We start from the raw sequence: 6,228 nt of genomic DNA, 5'->3' as shown, positions 1-6,228 counted from the left end.
TGAAGAACCAGTGGCATCTACATCTGCAGAATGAGAAGAACCAGTGGTATCTACATCTACAGAACGTGAAGAACCAGTGGCATCTACATCTGCAGAATGCGAAGAACCAGTGGTATCTACATCTACAGAACGTGAAGAACCAGTGGCATCTACAGAACGAGAAGAACCAGTGGCATCTACATCTGCAGAATGAGAAGAACCAGTGGTATCTACATCTACAGAACGTGAAGAACCAGTGGTATCTACATCTACAGAACGTGAAGAACCAGTGGCATCTACATCTACAGAACGAGAAGAAACAGTGGCATCTACATCTGCAGAATGAGAAGAACCAGTGGTATCTACATCTACAGAACGTGAAGAACCAGTGGCATCTACATCTGCAGAATGAGAAGAACCAGTGGTATCTACATCTACAGAACGTGAAGAACCAGTGGCATCTACATCTGCAGAATGAGAAGAACCAGTGGCATCTACATCTACAGAACGTGAATAACCAGTGGCATCTACATCTGCAGAATGAGAAGAACCAGTGGTATCTACATCTACAGAACGAGAAGAACCAGTGGTATCTACATCTACAGAACGAGAAGAACCAGTGGCATCTACATCTACAGAACGTGAAGAACCAGTGGCATCTACATCTACAGAACGTGAAGAACCAGTGGCATCTACATCTGCAGAATGAGAAGAACCAGTGGCATCTACATCTGCAGAACGTGAAGAACCAGTGGTATCTACATCTACAGAACGAGAAGAACCAGTGGCATCTACATCTACAGAATGTGAAGAACCAGTGGTATCTACATCTACAGAACGTGAAGAACCAGTGGCATCTACATCTGCAGAATGAGAAGAACCAGTGGTATCTACATCTACAGAACGTGAAGAACCAGTGGCATCTACATCTGCAGAATGCGAAGAACCAGTGGTATCTACATCTACAGAACGTGAAGAACCAGTGGCATCTACAGAACGAGAAGAACCAGTGGCATCTACATCTGCAGAATGAGAAGAACCAGTGGTATCTACATCTACAGAACGTGAAGAACCAGTGGTATCTACATCTGTAGAACATGAAGAACCAGTGGCATCTACATCTGCAGAATGAGAAGAACCAGTGGTATCTACATCTACAGAACGAGAAGAAACAGTGGCATCTACATCTGCAGAATGAGAAGAACCAGTGGTATCTACATCTACAGAACGTGAAGAACCAGTGGCATCTACATCTGCAGAATGAGAAGAACCAGTGGTATCTACATCTACAGAACGTGAAGAACCAGTGGCATCTACATCTGCAGAATGAGAAGAACCAGTGGCATCTACATCTACAGAACGTGAATAACCAGTGGCATCTACATCTGCAGAATGAGAAGAACCAGTGGTATCTACATCTACAGAACGAGAAGAACCAGTGGTATCTGCACCTGCAGAATGAGAAGAACCAGTGGTATCTACATCTACAGAACGAGAAGAACCAGTGGCATCTACATCTACAGAACGTGAAGAACCAGTGGCATCTACATCTATAGAACGTGAAGAACCAGTGGCATCTACATCTGCAGAATGAGAAGAACCAGTGGCATCTACATCTGCAGAACGTGAAGAACCAGTGGTATCTAGATATACAGAACATGAAGAACCAGTGGTATCTACATCTACAGAACGTGAAGGGCCAGTGGCATCTACATCTACAGAACGTGAAGAACCAGTGGCATCTACATCTGCAGAACGAGAAGAACCAGTGGTATCTACACCTGCAGAACGTGAAGAACCAGTGGTATCTACATCGGCAGAACGTGAAGAATCAGTGGCATCTACACCTGCAGAACGTGAAGAACCAGTGGTATCTACATCGGCAGAACGTGAAGAATCAGTGGCATCTACATCTGCAGAACGTGAAGAATCAGTGGCATCTACACCTGCAGAATGAGAAGAACCAGTGGTATCTACATCTACAGAACGAGAAAAACCAGTGGCATCTAGATCTGCAGAACGTGAAGAACCAGTGGCATCTACATCTACAGAACGTGAAGAACCAGTGGCATCTAGATCTGCAGAACGTGAAGAACCAGTGGCATCTACATCTGCAGAACGTGAAGAACCAGTGGCATCTTCATCTGCAGAACATGAAGAACCAGTGGCATCTACATCTACAGAACGAGAAGAACCAGTGGTATCTACATCTACAGAACGAGAAGAACCAGTGGCATCTACATCTACAGAACGTGAAGAACCAGTGGCATCTACATCTGCAGAACGTCAAAACCCAGTGGCATCTACATCTGTAGAACATGAAGAACCAGTTGTATCTACAGGAGAATCCCTGCCTATTCCTCTTATGGCATTATTACGTCTATTGACATTGAATGAGTCACTGTAGCGCGTGTCGCTAGGAGATTGGTAGACAATGTCATTAGGGGTACAATTCCGTTCTGTCAATTGCACCTGTGGGCAAGGCATTCTGGAATATCCAGAAGGGGTGCGGGGCCGAGGGCGGAGTCTAAGCCGTTTATAATCGAGACGTGTGCAGCGGCCTTTTGATGTTCTGATGCAGATTATGGTTACACCACTCGTGTCTACAAGGAGGAATGTTTGGGTCTCGATCGAGCAGGTACTTATTCTGGACGTCCTCGTTGTTCCAGCCTGTTTTCGGTTTTTTTTATTACGCGCCTTCTATTAGCCCACTCTGTCTGTTGTTGTATCCTCAACTCTTGTAACTCAATTTTAACCCACTTCCCAAAGTGGTATCGACTGCAAACTTGGTAATAATAAAATAATATAAATATAAAACAATAAAAATTCTCACGACGTTTCGACTGCAACACAAGAAATCATCATCAGGTGTGAAATCCACAAAGAAAATTTGAAAATTTATATTTTATATTTTAGCGTGCCGACCAGTGGCTCGGTTGTCCAGAGGCTCTCGTTTTAGGCATGCACTGTATGTACCAAGGGGCCCAGGTGTTACGCTCGATGTGTGCACCGAGGGGCCTGGGGGCCCTAGTGGTCAGCTCATGATTTAAGCGTGGAGGGGCCCTGGGACACTCACACTGTAGGTGTCGAGGGGCCCAGGGACCCTAGTTGTCAGGTTACGTTTTAAACACCAAATGGTCTAAGGGGCCCTCACATTGTAAGCACTGAGGGGTCTGGGGGCCCTAGTGGTTAGCTCACGCTATAACCACCCAGGGGCCAGTGGTCGGCTTGCGCTGTGCGCACTGAGGGCCCTGGCGTTCAACTTCCTTCGGAAGACTTGGGCGACACACCTAGCGGCCTGAGGCTTGGAGGCCCCCCCTGGCAGCCCCGGGGCACTGGCCCCACTGGCCCGGTCCATAATCTAGCCTTTGGCCAGCGGATTAATTGCCACCTGTTTCCATCTGTGCAGGGATAGAGTGTTGCCACCACGCACATGGCGTGGGTTTTTCTCGGGTGCTCCGGTTTTCTCCCACTTGTATTAACACTCGTCATCATTAATTGGCCGAAACAGAAATCTTACAATAAAAACTCAATGCAGGACGCTGCTGTAAACCAGTCCGAGGACTGAAGTGAGTGTACTGGCAGTCTATAATGTGGACTGTAGCCTGGTTATTAAGCTGGGTGAGTGTACTGGCAGTCTATAATGTAGACTGTAGCCTGGTTATTAAGCTGGGTGAGTGTACTGGCAGTCTATAACGTAGTAACGTAGACTGTAGCCTGGTTATTAAGCTGGGTGAGTGTACTGGCAGTCTATAATGCAGACTGTAGCCTGGTTATTAAGCTTTACTTTCATTAATTTTAATTTCATTTTTTACCTACGTGGTGACTTTACCGAAAAAACCTAAGAGTACGTTAGTTGGTGTGTTGACCGACTCTCTGTGTTGCATTACATGAAGTGTCTCTCTCTCTCTCTGTGCAGTCTCCAAACCTCCAAGTCTCTCATTGACACAAGGCCGTCATTATAACATGTTATAATAAGTATAATATTATGTTATAATGTATAATAATTATAATGTTATAATACGTATAATATGTCATAATTATAATGTTATAATATGTTATAATACGTATAATAATCAAATATGCCCCCCAATATGTTTCTGTAAAATTATTTGTAAATGATAATTGTGATGCTCTGTTAATAAAGACAACAATTTGCTAAACCTTGGCCACGAAATCTGGACTTGTCTTCATATAACAATGCATAGATTCCTGTTTATAGGATTGCGTTGTACTTTATGAATCCCTAATCTCTGCCATTACATACTATGAAACAAGAAAGGTAAAAAAGAAACAGCAATGTATTACAATACCCTATTAGACATTATTGTATCAAATAAAACAAAGTCCATCCCATGTGTTAGTGAACTTTTAAAAATATTTTAGGGAGGAAATGGCAGGAAAATAGTTTTCAAATTTAGATATTTTTCTGGGGGGGGGACCCCAGACCCGTGGAATATTTGGTCTCCCCCAATGTTGACTTCATGGCTACGGCCTTGCATTGACATGCTAATTTCTCTACCCCCTTCACTACCCACCCCCCCTCTCTCTATTTAAGGCCTCAACACAGAGGCGTTGTTTCTCTGTGTGCCTATGTGTGTCTCTCTCTGTGTCATCTCTCTCTCTGTGTGTCTATATCTGTGTCTCTCTCTGTGTGTCTTTGTGTCATCTCTCTCTCTCTGCTTATGTGTCTGTCTATATGTCTCCGTGTCTCTCTCTCAAATTGAGCAATCTTTGGAAGAACGTTATCAACCAGGTAGGGTGTTGACTGTTATGTTAGCTGACTCTAAGTTTAATAGGTTTTTTTTTCCATTTTTTTTACCAGGCCACACCCGCTTGAGCTGATATACCGCTCTTGTTTTCAGAAGCGACTTGCCCACAACAACAATAACAACAAGGTGAGGCTCGTCAACAGCGTGGCGGTGTTCACTCTAGACGCGTGGCGGTGTTCACTCTAGATGCGTGGCGGAGTTCACTCTAGACACGTGGTGGTGTTCACTCTAGACACGTGATGGTGTTCACTCTAGACGTGTGGCGGAGTTCACTCTAGACACGTGGCGGAGTTCACTCTAGACACGTGGCGGAGTTCACTCTAGACACGTGGCGGAGTTCACTCTGGACGTGTGGCGGAGTTCACTCTGGACGTGTGGCGGTGTTCACTCAAGACACGTGGCGGTGTTCACTCAAGACACGTGGCGATGTTCACTCTAGACGCGTGGCGGTGTTTACTCAAGACACGTGGCGGAGTTCACTCTGGACGTGTGGCGGTGTTCACTCTAGACGCGTGGCGGTGTTCGCTCTAGACGTGTGGCGGTGTTCGCTCTAGACGCGTGGTGGAGTTCACTCTAGACGCGTGGCGGTGTTCACTCTAGACGTGTGGCGGAGTTCACTCTAGACGCGTGGCGGAGTTCACTCTAGACGCGTGGCGGAGTTCACTCTAGACGCGTGGCGGAGTTCACTCTAGACGCGTGGCGGAGTTCACTCTAGACGCGTAGCGGTGTTCACTCTAGACGCGTGGCGGTGTTCACTCTAGACGCGTGGCGGTGTTCACTCTCTACATGTGGAGGGGAAACCCGGGGATCGGGAAGGAAATCCACACGACCACGCGGAGAGAGAGACACGCAGTCTCGGCTGTGTTGATTGATCCTCAATGAATTACTTGGTGGAGTGAGGAAGCATTAATACTGAGCAGGTGAAGGTGGCCAGGCGTGGGTCTGGACACACCACCACCTGTGAACCATGCCAGTGTGTGACAGTGGTGGAGCCAGTGGGGGTGGGGTGGCACGTGCCCCCCCCCCCAACGATCCGATAGAAATCCCTAATTTCGATAGGATCATTGGGGTTTATTAATAACTAGCTTCAATACCCGGCTTTGCCCGGGACTTGGATTCTTGTCTTGGATTAATTTAATATTTCCTCATAATTCAATGAAAAACCCTGAAAAATTGATGCTTGCAAGAAGGAAGCCGAAACACTTCAATTTACCCAAATCGGATGTTTTCACTCAAGGAAATTCAACCTGAACCCACTGCTACGTCAGGTCGATGTTTGCCACTCGGGAAGGGAATGACGTGGCGTTCGCTTAGACATTCCAGACAGCATAAGCTGTGAAAATTTCATGACGCCAGAGCTCAGCGTTGGAGAGTTTTTGCTGCTGCACACAAACAAACAGGTGTAAGTTCTGCTTTATATTTAAGATGGCAGTTGTACCCGTTCTTCACACGGATTTTTATTGAAACTCCGAGAAGC

At 46.1% G+C, this 6,228-nt stretch overlaps 1 long non-coding RNA gene across 1 annotated transcript; it reads left to right on the top strand.

The window, feature by feature from the left end:
- The first annotated feature begins 1,716 nt into the window (after positions 1–1,716).
- LOC144741218 (uncharacterized) lies at positions 1,717–4,932 on the top strand. The gene is made up of 3 exons (XR_013589939.1): positions 1,717–2,617; positions 4,805–4,877; positions 4,915–4,932. It is a non-coding gene; the product is annotated as an uncharacterized LOC144741218 (long non-coding RNA).
- Positions 4,933–6,228: the final 1,296 nt, after the last annotated feature.

Source organism: Lampetra planeri, unplaced genomic scaffold, assembly GCF_965212315.1.
Source record: "Lampetra planeri unplaced genomic scaffold, kcLamPlan1.2.h2 scaffold_475, whole genome shotgun sequence".
In the NCBI taxonomy this organism is placed as follows: Eukaryota; Metazoa; Chordata; class Hyperoartia; order Petromyzontiformes; family Petromyzontidae; genus Lampetra; species Lampetra planeri.
The sequence above is the reverse complement of the archived record's forward strand: the minus strand, read 5'-3'. Positions and strand labels throughout refer to the sequence as shown.